At 35.1% G+C, this 15,920-nt stretch overlaps 1 long non-coding RNA gene across 1 annotated transcript; it reads left to right on the top strand.

Annotated features, from left to right (window-relative positions):
* The first annotated feature begins 1,525 nt into the window (after window positions 1-1,525).
* On the top strand, window positions 1,526-5,492 carry LOC128241790 (uncharacterized). Its single transcript, XR_008262473.1, has 3 exons — window positions 1,526-2,084; window positions 3,764-3,933; window positions 5,288-5,492. It is a non-coding gene; the product is annotated as an uncharacterized LOC128241790 (long non-coding RNA).
* The last annotated feature ends 10,428 nt before the right edge of the window (window positions 5,493-15,920 follow it).

The following is a 15,920-nucleotide window of genomic DNA, read 5'->3' as shown; positions in this document are numbered from 1 at the left end:
GAACATATCTGAAAGTATTGGGACGCATACGTTCCATATCGTTTTGGTAGGGTAAATGGTGATAAGCAATAGAATTTCAATTGAGCAATTAATATACAGTGTGTTTCACCAGCGCCTATGATCAACAGTGAGTTACGCCAGCGCCTATGATCGACAGTGTGTTTCACCAGCACCTATGATCAACAGTGATTACACCAGCGCCTATGATCGACAGTGTGTTTCACCAGCGCCTATGACCAACAGTGAGTTACACCAGCGCCTATGATCGACAGTGCGTTTCACCAGCACCTATGATCAACAGTGATTACACCAGCGCCTATGATCGACAGTGTGTTTCACCAGCGCCTATGATCAACAATGAGTTACACCAGCGCCTATGATCGACAGTGTGTTTCACCAGCGCATATGATCTACAGTGTGTTTTACCAGCGGCTATGATCTACAGTGTGTTTAATAGTGGGCTTCAACAGCGCCTATGGCCAACAATGAATTACCCAAGCTCATATGGTCAACAGTGTGTTTCACCAGCGCCTTTGATTAACAACGCAGACCATTTTTTAATAGTTTAAGCTATGGTTTTACTTTTGAAAAATATACTATAATTTTTTCAGACTGAAAAGGGAATCATGATAGCATATCAGTCAGCAGAGATGAGACACTTGCTGCAAAGATATGGGCAAGTGCCTTGCTGTATGCCACATATCAGTATAGGAAATATACTCTGCCCCTGTTTTTCCTTTGTGTCATAACTAATGTAGACACACAGGTTGCAGCAGTCTTTGTTACTGAGGATGAGAAAGTGGCCACCATATCTGCGGTAGTGACTCTCCTTAAGGAAGAGAATCCAGGATGGGCACCTGTCCATTTTATGACCGACTTTCATGAAGCAGAAATATCTGCAATGGAGTCTGTATTTTCATTTGTTCTTGTTAAATTTTATTCTACAAAAGAACACTATTCAGCACCTGCTTTATGTCAATTTATCCAATAATAGTTATTATATGAGGCATCAAATTAATTTAATTAGAAAAACCAATCAGACGATAAGTGATCATTTCTTAATGAGAAGCCAATTGTTATAAACATGTGATAAGATGTTCAAAGGTAATGTTTTGTCCTTTGCTTTTATCAAATTATATGCGTTTAATTATATTATAAGATAGAAGTACTAGTAAGTGTAGGCTGAAATATTTGGTAGGGGCTACCAACCATATGAAACCACTGAACTTAATGTTTTTATTGTCGGTTGGTAAAATGTGTTTTCAAGCTGCACTCTCATGGATTTAAAGTTTGACAACTTTTTTATAATTGTTATATTTAAGTTAAAAAAAGATTTTTTATGCACTTTTCTTAAGCCATATAAAATATAATGAAAATCTGCGATCTTATCTTTTGAAACAATCATTTATCATTGTTTGCGGATATTTACGCAAATATTCGCTCTTTTCAAAACAACAAACAAAAACGTGGTAAAAATGGTATATCTTTGAGAGTGTAGCTTTAATATGTAGTATAAATTATACTTTGTTCATAAAAAATATAACTTAAACCCCATTCTGCAAAGGTAACAAAACGTTGTTATATAAAACCTTATAAATATAACTTAAAAAAGCCAACATACCTGTTTTTGAAAATGTATAAGCCTAACCAAACCAATCCATGTTCTGCCTAATACTGTTTGTAACTTTGTATAGATACATACTTCACAACGAGACAAAGGAAATATGGCGATGGTAGTACCAGGGAGATGAGAACAGATGGAATATTTATTGACCTGTATGTAAAAGTACTTCATGGATTTAAGTTGTTTAATGCTCTTTTAAGTTCATAATTGTTACTACTAATAAAGATTCACCATGTCAGATGCAACAGTGTTGCTATGTGATTTTCACCGCGAGCAATCTTGGCAGAGATGAACCAGAAGAGCGAGCAATGGTGTGAGGAATCCTAAAGATGCTCTGGAATTTCTCCGTAGCTTGGCAAATGCTCACACAGAGAATGAATTTGAGGCGATTTTGACTGGTCTTCAAGGGGGTGACATGTTCCAGAATTATGTCACTAAAACATGGCTTCCATTGAAAAAGGTTAAACAGATGTGTAGTTATTGTACTTCATGATATCACAATAGTGCTGGCATTGCCTCTGTCTAATGCACATAATGTTTTCAAATCAACAACAAACAGATCATGTCTTTGTATGATGTGATGTACCAGTACTCAAATGAATATAAAAGTTTCAATTTTTGACTTATTATCAAAAGAGTCAACAATAATCATGAAAGGGATTGAACCTGCATCAATATTAGTTTGTCGGTGAAGGAAACAGATAAATTAACATGACCTTTCTCAGAGAAGGAATAAGGTATCTTACTCATGCAGTGGTATATTTGTGAACGCCTTGTGAGGAGATGTTATTTTCGTATCATTTAAAAAAGTTTGACATAATATGCATAACTATTGATGATAACATTTAATGTTAAAAATGATAATAAGCATTGATATATTGCAAAATAGAACATAATTTCAATGTTAAAATAAAGAACAGAAATAGAAACTGCTATTAAATAGTTTACAATATATTGAGAGTTATACTACTTACCCAAGCGTCGGCGTTGGTGTCGGCGTTGGCGTCACACTTTGGTTAAGGTTCTGCATGCAAGCACACATAGGTTAATATCTCAGCAACTACTTGAGGTATTGCGTTGAAACTTTATACAGTGGTACTCAACCATCCAACCTACTTAATTAACTAAGTAAGAAAACTATAATTTGCATTTAATGTAAATAATATTCCTTTATTATTCAACTAAGATATTCTGGTTAAGGTTTTGCGTGCAAGCACACATATGTTAATATCTCATCAACTTCTTAAGGTATTGCATTGAGACTTTGGTACTCAACCATCCAACCTACTTGCATTAAATTTAGATAATGGCCTTTTTTATATATTAAATAATTGCCCCTTATTCAGACATAGAAATTCTGGTTAAGGTTTTGCTTGTTACCACTTTAAAGTCAATACCTCAGCGAATACATTAAACTTTACACACATGCTCCCAACCATTTAACCTTCTTCTTTTATCAAGTAAGATAACTCTATCATTCATATTATATCATTTTTTGCCCCTTCAGTATGCGACTAAATTCTGGTTAAGGTCTTGCATGTTATCACACATAGGATAATATCTCAGCAATTACTTGATGTATTGCATTGAGACTTTATTCCATGGTATTCAACCACCCAACGTAATTGAATAACCAAGCTAGATAACTGTATTTTGCAAATAAAGGCCCTTTATTATTAGACTAAAAAAATCTGGTTAAAATGTTCAATGTAAAAACATTTATGTTAATATCTCAGCACATCATGCATTGCGTCGAAATCTAATCTAACAGTGATCCATGCATGTTTTGCCAAAACTTTTCAATCCTAACACTGGAAAGCGGTGGAATAGTCGAGCGCGCTGTCTCTGTGACAACTCTTGTTAACCAGAAAGCAATACCGTTTCAAATAATCCTAAATTGAAATTTGGTTACAACCCACTAGAATTTAACATTCAGGTCTCTGGACAGCTAGGTAAATTATGGTCAGACACCTTTATATTTTAGAAATAATTAATAAATTTTGCATTTTAAGTGCAATGGTGTTAGTTTGGAAAGCAATAGTGGTGTAACAGTTACATTTACATGAATGATTTTGTTATGACAATGTAACTCAGTACATCACACTATTTTCATATTGATTTATATGTTTGTTTATGCAGAGATGGGCCTGGTGCTTTTAGAAAGGCACAATGCATAATGTTTGGACAACGAATGCAGTTGAAAGACAAAATAGGGCCTTTAAGGCGTATGTGAAAGATATGACCCAGATCGGCCTGACAACCATGTTGAGACAGCTGATTGGTCATTTTCTACAGGATAAATGGCAAAGGTAAATTTCACACAAAATTAATGGCTATCAATGCAGTTGATAAGAATACTAAAACTCTTATTGATTTTTTAAAATGAGTTTTAGTTGGGTTTATAGGATTTTTAATTTGGTTGGTTGCAATGTTCCTAGTCAGAATCATTTAGATGAAACTGATATAACTTAAATTAGTGCTGAAACCAAATGAGAAGAAGAACAGTATATATTGACCATAATTGGTATTAGTATAATTCTGCCTTGCTTCTTTTATGGCTTAATAAATTATGCAACAAGTTAACCAAAATATTAACAATAAATGAACTTGTCATGTAAGTAAGCTTTTATAATTGTTATTTTAACCACATATCCATGGTATTTATTTAATATTATATCAATTCCTTAGATAAAAAGGCGTATAGTCAGGCACGCTGTTCTACGACAGAACTTTTTTCAATTACTTTTTACAAGATATCTCTTCTATGATGAGCCAAGCCTTTTGAAAACTTTATCATCGGCAGTGTGTGTATATACCACGTGATCAATTACATCATAAATGATCGGAGGCAATATTTTGCTTCGAATAAAGACTTAAATCAAGAATAACTTTTTCTTCAGCATATGCGATGAAACATAGTGCAGTCTACGCCTCTTAAGTAGCCCACCCTTCGGTCTTTTACTAGAGTTTGATTGAGAGCTTATTTTCTTCAAACACTTCGACAAACCTTTTTACAATAAGGCTGTCTGACGGGGAACTGTCAAAACATCATTTGGGAAATAAGTTTGTCGAAGTGTTTGATTAAACTATTGACCTTATCAAAATTCGGTAATAAAACGAAGGCCGGGCTCTTTAAGCGGCATAGACTGCCCTTTGTTTTATTTGATATGGTGTAGTAAAAGAAAAGTTATCTTTGATTTAAGTCTTCATTTTAAGCAAAATGTTGCCTTCAGACGTGGCATGTATGACGTCATTTATCTCGTGGTATACAGACACTGATAGGTTGATAATGTAATTCAATGTATCATTATATAATAGCTACATTGATGAGTAAGCCAAGTGCTATGCTAGCAGGGAGTATAACTCTTCAGTGCCAGAGTTCTTGAAGAACAGACCAAAAGATTTCATCAAGCATTGCCTCGGGGAAATGGCCCTTGCCTCACAAATAACCATGCAAATACTTATGAAAACATTTCTTGTATGAAATGACTGTGTTCTTGTGATAGTTTTATAGCCAAATTATAAACCAGATTTTAGATTTCATTAAACATTGTCTTTAAATGTTAACACTTAAGATATCATAAAAGAAAGAGATACTTGAAACTATTATGCCAACTTGATTTTCACTTCCATGATTTCAATTATGCTCTGGCTAATTCCCAGGTCCAGACGAAGACAAGTATCAGGGTACTCTGCATTTATACATTTGCCCTAGTGAAGATGGCAGAACGACCTACTCTATAGACTTAGGCGATCCATGTTCTTGTAAATGTCAAGACTTCCTGAAACACAAGAAACCCTGCAAGCACATTTTCGCCATCATTTGGAACGGGAAGGAATTTTCCTGGAATCTTTTGCCAGAGTCATTCAGGAACCAGTCTATATGTCTGTGACACGTCAGTATGTAAGTAGCCATCATTGTTTAATTCAAATGCTACACTTTTTAGCTCAACTATTTGAAGAATAAGGAGGGCCATCCTACTCGCCCCATCGTCGGCGTCTGGTTACAGTTTTAGGGCAAGTTGAGATTTCCACTTATTTATCCAATACACTTCCTTCGATTGACATAATACTTCACACAGTTGTTCAGGGCAATCACATAATGAAATTAGATAACTCGATATTATACAAATTATGGCCCCTGATGGACTATTGAACTTCGGTTATAGTTTAAGTGCAGGTTGAGATATTTATTGATACCTTCTATACCCTTCATTCAATTGACTTAATACTTCACACCACTGCTCCATATTATCCTTAATACAAGTTATGGCCCCTGATTGACTAAGGTTAAAGTTTAAGGGGCAGGTTACAGTTTTAGGGCAAGTTGGGATTTTAATAAAAACAACTTCTATACCATTCATTCAATTTCGCGCAACATTTACCAAGATAATCTCGTATGTGGCAGATAGGTTCAACTGGTGCGTATATTTAAAGTTATTATTTAATGTTAGGTGAAGAAATGAGATTGAGCGTTATCAAGAACCAGAACCAACAGGGGATACGAAAGAAAGTGAACAAACAAAAGATCAAAAGAACAGTGAGATCTAGCTGCTTATTTCTTAGTTAAATTTCAAAGTAAATGCTTACTACTTATTTATTCAATAAACTTAACATTACAAGGTATGTATATGTAACTATTGATATTTTGTTAATGCAATTGATGAAGTCACCTTAATTTAACCTCATTATATAATTTCTTTTAACCAACTTCACATAATTATACACATAAACATATCGTCTGTCCCATCTTATCTATTCAATACCATATTTGTCATTCATTGTTGTATGTAAAGGGACTTGACACCAGATGATTCCATTGCAAAAAAAGAAATAGTCAAAAACTAGCATAAAAATGATCGATTCTGACTTACTGTTTCCCATAGATCTCGTACGACTCATGTTAGTTTTTGCAAATGTTTCCAATGCGAAATTTACTGGGTACGTATATCAGGTAAATACCAGTAAATTTAAAAATAACATTGGTATGTATGTATCTTTGTATGTAACCATGGGACTAAATGGTAGATAAACACACTTCAAACAGAAAAACTGATTGCACTATTTTTAAACAGGTAAAATCAGCTAAGACAGTTATAAAATTTTGTTTGAATCATGTAAAATAATGTATTATCAACCTAATTATTAAGCTTGTTTTGATACTTTGTGGCTTGTTTTGAGGAAATACTGTATTTGTTAAATTTCATTGATTGTGATATATCATTATTATTACAAAATAATCAAATGTATCTTAAACGGGCATACATTATCAAACAAATAATTTCCCATCTTTTAGTGAAAGATTTGTTTGATTTTTTTTCTATAATTTTTCTGTCCCGGCACAAGTTTTGTGTGTCATATTCTGTGAAAGGTATTTCTTGATAAATACTAATTAATTAGCTGTGTTAAAAGTTTTCGAAACAGGTAAAAGCATTCCAAACATGCAAAGACTTATTAGAGAAGAGATATGCGTTCTGAATGATGAAATTTATCAGAATGGAGGATATGGCCAAGTTGCAACATTGACCAAACTGCAAGAGTTACGGCAAAAACGTTCGAAGTCTGATGGTCTGTCAGTCGACAAACAGCAGTTCTCTTGACTGAAGCTGAGGAAGAAAAAAAGAGAACATTTACCATGTTGAGTAAGACTGACTTTATATTTTTTCTTCATCGATTGATTTTTGTTTTGTTTTAAGAATGACTTTTTAATTTTCAAGCTGTCAAAAGAAAATGGTGTAACGTGCGACGTCAAACAATCCAGCGGACCGATACAATGGTAAAGTATTGACTGAAAGTTATTTTCAGGGTGTTTCTTTAGAAAATAATTTATTATAATATGTATGAATCACTCTTGTTGGCACATTGTTATGGCAAAGTGTGGTCTCGCATTGTTGTTGGTTCTTCAAAGTCTGGCATTCAAAGCGTCGAAGAACGTGTTCTAGAAGGTATGATTAATGATTAAACAAAATTGTGCAATATCAACACCCACAGATGAAACCCTAAATTATCATCTGCCTTCTGACTTTCTTTCTAAGTTGATTCTGTATTTTATGTCCATAAAAGGTTGGCATATTAAATGTACAGTGTCTGTCTTTTTTGACTTCAACCCTATTTTTTCTGTCAGGGTTTTTACTTTCTCAAGTCTTTTTTATGCACAGATTTTTACATAACTCTTCTCATTTGCTTGGTTAATGACAAAGGTTTTTCTTGCATTTTTTTGAGTCCCTCAGAGTCACACACTTTGAATTCCTTTACGTGTCTGTGGGATATACTTTTGTCATGTATTGTCAGATTTAAAAAATAACTTATGGTGTATATATTAAGATGATGTGTCATACATGTATGCAATAACTTATCTCATTATCTAGGTTAGGCCAGTCTTACAAGTTGATCATTATTGAATGGTGCATATATGTACTTGTGATAAAGGTTGGTGTGTCAAGGCTGTATCTTTTGCTAGAAGAAATTTACCTGAATTGCCCGACACATTATATCTACTTTAATATTTAAAGGCAGAGACCATACTTGCATGAGTGTAAGAGGCCATGTCCAGATCTCTTTTATCATGTACGAACCTAGTTGAAAGTCATTCTCAAAAAAATATTTTTATTTGAATCATTTTCTTTCTTTTCTAATCAGTTTCAGGCCTTATGCACTCGCCAGAAGGTGATATGACAGCAGTCACACATTTAGGTCCATAAATCATAAGGAAAAACTCCTTAAGATTTTTATGGACCACATTGTCAGATGAGGTAACATATTATCTTTACTGTCCATTAAAACCATTCTTAAACTTAAGCACTATGAAACTTAATGTAGACATAATAACTCTTCCCATTTAGTAAAAATTATATCTCTGTTTAGATCATAGATAACAGTAAGTTGGCAACACTGAAAAAAAAACGTCTTTGCGTTACATTTCTATATGCTTTATAAGACATTTAAGCCACCAAGATGGATAAATGTGGATATGAGTAATCTACTTCCTTCGAGCTGGAAGATTCAGATTCCAGTGACGGTGTAATATCACGCCTAAAACGCGTTACAAAGCAGCTAGGATTCATGGTTTAAACTCCCGACATCTTTCATATTACCATAGCAAAGTAATAAATACATCTGCACAAAATACACTTGCTGAGATCCCTGTAGTACCAAGTCAAAGTCAGTGCGACTTATAGTAGTAGTTCAAAGACAAGTGATGGAATTAAATCCGAAAGTGATTCTACCTCTTCAACTGATGTTGAAGAATCAAATATTTTTTTATCAACAGGGGGATGGGACATCACGAAAATATGACTTGCCAATTTGGGATGAATGTCAATATTCTCTAGAGACATTCTACACAATGATAATGTTATTTACTATCAAGAAAATTTTATAACCAAAGAGGGATTCTCTGAAATTTGCAGCTTTTTAAAGCATTCTTACCTACCCATCACAAAAAAGAACATCTGTTAATTGCGTAATAGCAATTCGTAAAGAATGTGTTCAATTGGGCAGTCCAAAGAGGCATCATTTTTGTGAAAGATGTTGCAGAGTGACAATTAGCAAGTGAAGGTGACAACTGCTTATGTATCAATGAAACAACAAAAACACTTGCATTTGAAAGTCTCAATTTGGAGAAGCAACTCTCAGCTCTTTTTCAAGGTGTGTAAAATTATTTACTTCTAAGTTTTTAAGTAGAAAGTATTTATTGAATTATATCATTTACACCTAAACAAATAAACAAACACAATTTTTCCCCCAGAATACATCCAAACTTCACTGACTTACACTAAACATCTTGAGAGCAGTGCCAAGTCAACCCTTTTCACTGGACGCTGGACGAATGCCCCTTCTCCCACCAGGCAAACGACATTTAAGACCCGGTTTGCCATGGCCTCCAACCAACTGGCGACAAGATAACCCAGTTACTCGAACACCTTCTAGTCTCCCGAAACCTCAAACGAACCGATAAACCCTGCCCTCTAGAGAGGAACTCCTCCTCATATACACCTGCCTCGAGCTTCCAGCATCCATTATTCCTCCAACACGGGACCTAATTACGATGGCGTACACCAACCATAACGCTATGTTGGACATCGCCTCTGGCAAGATCAAGAGTCCCGTGAATTTCCTGCAGAGCGTTGTTCAGTCTTCCCTGTCCCTGGCCCCCAACTCCCGCTATGATATTTTCCTAGCGATTTTCTTCTGCATCCTTTGTATTCTGAGAACTTCTGCCTGAGACGTCTCTTCTAGCCTTTCCTGCTATTTCTTGTACGATCCTTGAACGAAGGTTATCATTTTCCTGATCATTTGCACTGAAGTAACATGGTCATTAAGTGAGACAGCATCACGTGTTAGTTATTTAATGCTGCATCAGCCACGAGTGTTCGTTCTGGTATTAGTATTTCTTCAGAGCAAGTTACTTCAGGATTCATGAAGCTGTAGAAATGACCCCAAGAACATAATTTGAACAATCCTGTGAACCATGGGCGTGGCCAGTAATGACCCCAGGTGCATTATTTGAACAAACATTCACAAATAATTTTGTGAAGATGAATGCGCTACCTACAGACACTTAAGAGCTAAAAAATGGCCTTTGGACTTTCAACAAGAACAAGGCCGAGTAATTCACAAAATCAACAGCAGTACTAAAAAGCAACTGATCTTCCTTTAATCCTAGACTTTACATTTAGACTTGGATAAAAAGAGAATTCGCTTATGAAGACCTAGCTAAAAGGTTAGCTTAAATAAGCATTTTTTAAAAACTTTCAATGCCCATAATCTAGACATGCATGGGCGGATCTGGCTTGTTTTCGAAAGGAATCGAGCTGTAATAGATATCTAAATACTGTACAAGTTTCATCAACATACAATCGAAACTGAAGACTTGTGTTTTCACTAGTATTTTTTACAGACGCACCGATGCACATACTACGTACACATTACTTTGGCCAGTAGAGCTAAAAATCCAAAATGTAAAAAAAAAATATATAGGAAAATAGGAATTGGTTGACGGCCTGCTATTTACACGAGGGATGATCCAAAATAAACAGGACTGGCGTACTCATAACACTATAGAGTTGCAAAGTGTTACAATATATATACCGTTTTTTTCACCCACTATTTTCTATCGTTTCATGTTATAGCAGAGTGTGTTTGTATTGCCCTTTTCTCTAAACGGCCCCCTTTTAAATCCATGGTAACGCGCAACCGGCGCAGTAAAATGTTCAGTTAACATATGTGTAATCCAACTGAAATAACCTCCAAAACTACAGCTCAGATAATATTGAAAAACTGCCAAAACGTCGTATGCAAGTTTGACGTCATTTGAACGTTATATGCGTAAATAATCAAACATCATACAAAACCAGTAACAACGATCAGGGTGTACGAAATGGCATCATCAGATCGCATTGAAGCTCGGTTGGTTATAAAGTTGTGTAGTGAAATGGGGGAAACGCCGACACAAACGTACAATATGATCAAGACGACAAGTGTAAAAAACAGTGTGAGTCGCAGTTTGGTTTTTGAATAGCATAGGCGTTTCCGTGACGGCAATGACAGCCTTGAAGATAACGAGGGTAGAGGAAGAAAAAAAGAAATACGGTGCGACGTTGTTGACCGACGGTTAAAGGTCAGAACGTTGTCAAGAGATGTTCGGTGTCGGCTATGGAACAATTCATAGAATACTTACTGAGGATGTACAAATGTCGAAGGTGTGCGCATTAATAATACGATATAAATTATTATTTTTTAAAAAGAGCAGCTCATAAATGATTCCTACATCGTTATGTTTAAAAAACGTATTTCAATTAGATCTGAAATAATGTTTTAAACTTACTCGCCCAGTCAAACTTAATAATTGAATTAATACATGTTTTTTGTGGGTTTTATTCACAAATGATTTTTCCATTTTAAACAAATAATGCTTGCAGGTTCTTGCACGCTGGGTTCCACGCCTGTTAAAAGACCATGAAAATGAACTCAGTGGCCGTGATTCTAGAACTTTCCTTCGAGGAACAAGCGGGAGAGAGACGGATTTTCTTAGTAGAATAACAACAGAAGAGACGTGGCTTTGGTTTTGTGACCGCGAGACAAAATCGAGGTCGGCCGCGTTGAAACGAAGCGGATACCTCCCAAGTAGGCCCGTGTGTAAAAGAGCTGCGGAAAGTACATGTTCATCATGTTTGCTGACATTCACGGGATGATTCTAAGCCACGACGTCATAAGCCATATATGACCGAAAATGCAGATTATTATAGCAAGGTAGGATTATTTTTTGTAATTGATAATTAGATGTTATTCAATCTTTGTGTACCCCTTATTTATTTTAAATGAACACAAAATTATGTGTTTTTTAAAGTATGTGATACCACACTTTTTATTTAACATAATTTTGTAAGTTGCATGTAGCGAATAGTTTCTCGACACATTTATTATCATATGAGCGGGCCGTAGTGTCTTTTTCACTTGAACAAGTACTTCGCCGGGACCTTGTGCACGCATTGCAGAAAAAAGAGACCGGGGATTCCCCTCGAGAATTCAATTTTGCATATGGAGAATGCATCGTCCCATACTGCACAGCTGACACGTTTAGAGATCGGGGTCCTCGGATTCCAGACAATTTCGCACCCACCATATTCCCCAGATTTGGCAACTTTCGATTTTGCCATCTTTCCGGCAATCAAAATATAATTAAAAGGAAATCGTTTTGATTCGCTGACAGATCTCCGCACGGCGACATCACAAATCATCAAACAATATTACTCTTGAGTGGTATAGGGATGTATTCCGACACCAATGGATTCATCGCAACCTACGGTGCATCTAGTGTGGCGGCGAATATTTTGACTAAGATGTCGTCGATTACGCTGTTACCGTCATTCCAATGCAGAAAATATTGATGCCAGGCAACTTATATCAATGAAATATAGTTAACATACGGCTATGGTTATGATTGTATTGCCAATGATGTTGGGGATTTATATACATTATGCGTCATTTTAAAACATGATTTACTGAATGCTACAGACAAACATTGCTTGATTATGGAATAAGTCTTTATTGAATCTTGAAGGGTACTCATTTATGAGTTTGCTGTACGAAATTGATTAAGAATATATTTTAATAACTCGCAGATTTAAGCCCAAACATCACTTTAATTTCGAGGTATTTTTTGGTCAATTTTAGTCAACTTTGCTGAAGTTTATAGTTCTGGTATAAAATCATTTGAGGAAAACACACAAAGAAAATGATTTGGATGCTGAAGAACATTCTGAAACAAAAATGTTCACCAAAAAGATGAGAGCAGCACAATATTCATGCAATGAAGAAACAAAAGGTTTAAACAAAGTCCCCGGTTTAATGGCAGTGAGTTAACGCGAAAAACGTATAACAAAACCACAAACAAGAAATATGAAAGAACAGCACAAAACTCCACAAGAGCGCAGTGCATACATACTTTAAAAAAACAACTAGGTATCTTTATAAAAGATTGCTGAGGTACCGCCTTGGAACAGTAAAATGTAAATTTATTGGGGGTTTAAACCAGTTTTAGTGCATAATCCTCACTCTTATCCCAACAATCCCTAACGAAGATAAAACGCAAACGGTAAATTTTATCAAAGTATGCATTAAATTGAGGAACTTGAGGAACTTAACAATAAACAAAGAATAATAAACATTTTTCTCACTTAATGCCAGAAACGAAATTACGTCCTCACCATTGACATGTTGCGCAAAGGCCTATGCTTTAGTCATTCATCCATATTTGTTTTGAATGGAAACATTCCAGAGTTCTAGCAAATTGCTGTAATTACATTGATTACTATTGTTGCCATATTCTCATATTAAGAGCAATGGATTATTAATTTTATGCAAGTTCAAGTCAGTTTGTAACTTTGTGCTGATATTCTTAATGAAAAAAAATCCATCAACAATGGGTCAACAATATTGTGTGTTCCGAGTAATTTGTTTACAGCTCTCATCATTAACTTGCCTGTTTGTGGTCCGTTCATGTCCCTGCTCCCGGATGGTCGGGTACGTACAGTGATTGCTTTGTCCATATAATTGGAACCCTTGAAGGTTAAAACATTTGTACTTTTTTGTCCGAAGCATGTTTTTCTCCTCCATAAAGCGATGTGAGCCTCCAAGAATCATATCCAAACATCAATCATCAGACTTCGGTTTAACATGTCACAAATTGACACACCAGAATTAGTTTGGAGCCATCTTAGCCATAATTCGCGCACATGTTAGCGTTTTTGCCAAAGTGTTTGAGAAGGGAACACATTTGCAGTACCTGTAGGGAGTGTCTTTTTTTCATCACCTTTTTATTTCCGCTGTCAAAATCCGGTCTTTGCATCACTGATTTTTCATCCATCCAAAATTTTATGATGAAATGCGCCATGTACCGGAACATTCCAAGCCAGCCAAATACGGTTTTAAAGATAACTTGAATCTGCAAATGTTCATATAGAAGTTTAGTTTTGTAAGACGGAACATTCCAAGCCATCCAATGACGGTTTTAAAGATAAGCCATCCAATGACGGTTTTAAAGATAACTTGAATCTGCAAATGTAAAAGGGCAGAAGTTTAGTTATGTAAGACGTTACATTTAACCTTTTATTTAATTGTGAAGAGTATATCGATTTAAAATTATCTATAAATACCGGATTATCCAAATTTTATCATCTAATAGTGTTACTGAATTTATTATTAAAAGCGATATTGTCAACATATATTCATATAGCAGTGTAAAAAGAGGTCTGCTAGTAAAGGTGCATAGTTGGCACCCATTGGAATGCATTTTGTTTGCTTATATACACATTTACCGAATTTTAGAAAAGAAATATTCAGTTCAAAAGTTAACGCTTCAATGACATCTTGAGAATGATACATAAATATATGTCAAATTGGTATATTTTACTGAGAGATCATTGGTAAATAAAGTTTGTTTTTTATCACAAGTTTTGAATGGATAATTACCTGATTTTTCTGCCAATTTAAAGTTTGGAGATGATCCTACAGAATGAATAGCACATTCGTATTCCAGAGATGAAGGTAAGATATATTTGCATGATAATGCAAATCCCCTAAGTATGTATAAGACAGATGTGTATCCATTTATTCAAATATGCACAAAAAATGTCTGAAAATTAAGCAAAGTACTTTCTCTTGATACAAAACAAGGGGTCCGAATAAAACACATTTCAATACATACTATCCATTGGCCACCGTGGATGCTTGAATCATTCATGGAAGACCATTCCAGAAAAATGCCAAAGAAAAAGGACACCATCAGATATGGCCAAACGTCATTGTTTTGCTGGTATACAAAATGTTTAAGAAAACATTGTGCCCAAATAGGATTTTTATGAAAATGACTAGTTCATACAAGGGACCTATGTCAATGTTTCACATGTTCATCTTTCCTAATGATATTTTTTGACTTTGAACTGTTGAATACAGCTACATTAAGAGTTACAAATGTCAATGCTTGTCTCTATTAGTTTGACGTGTTAGGATTGAAGCGCAGGAGGCATGGGTGGTGGACTGCAGCTTTTTTGCCCGTCTGCAGCTATAATTAGCGAATTAATTTTGTGTACGACTACTCTACAGGACTACGTTTCGTTAAGAGCCTTTCGAACAGCATCCGTAAAGCGTATCCAGTCTCTATTGTTTGGAGACCAAAGTGTTGTTGCTCAATTTCTAAGAATATATTATTCTTTAAGTTTAAAGCAGCTCTCCCACTGAAGTACCAGGGAAATATTGATGCGAAAAGCTACAGAAACAAGCTCGCAGTAGCCAAAAGTTAAAACATAGACCCGGTTCACTTGGCAAACGACAAAGACATATGACATGAAAATAATCACAAACAAGAAATTTTGAAGAACATCACAAAACTCCACAAGCAGCACAGTGCATACATACTATATATATTTAAAACTGGGTGTTTATCATGGTTGTAAGGTACCGCTTTCAATAATTTTAGTTGTGTTTTATGGAACTATAACTGACCATAAATGACAATTTTCAAGGTAGAATTATAATCATGTTTTACCCTTTAGTTTATGTATACATCTGCCAAGATGGAATAATAGTATGTTCGATGTTATACAAAACATTTAAACAAGAAATCTTTGAGTGATATTTAAAGATGAAAAATGCTACTTTTTCATTATTGTAGATGCCCCGTAATGTAACCCCAGTTTGACGTTCGTTATTGTTATTTCTTTGTGCTTTGCTTTTTTTTTGTTTCAATGTAGGAACAGAACTAATTTGGCTTTAAAAAATGTCAGTGATGCTAAAA

The sequence above is a fragment of the Mya arenaria genome, chromosome 7 (assembly GCF_026914265.1).
Source record: "Mya arenaria isolate MELC-2E11 chromosome 7, ASM2691426v1".
NCBI classification, from domain to species: domain Eukaryota; kingdom Metazoa; phylum Mollusca; class Bivalvia; order Myida; family Myidae; genus Mya; species Mya arenaria.
Note: the sequence above shows the minus strand (reverse complement) of the source record. Positions and strands in the feature narration are given on the sequence as shown.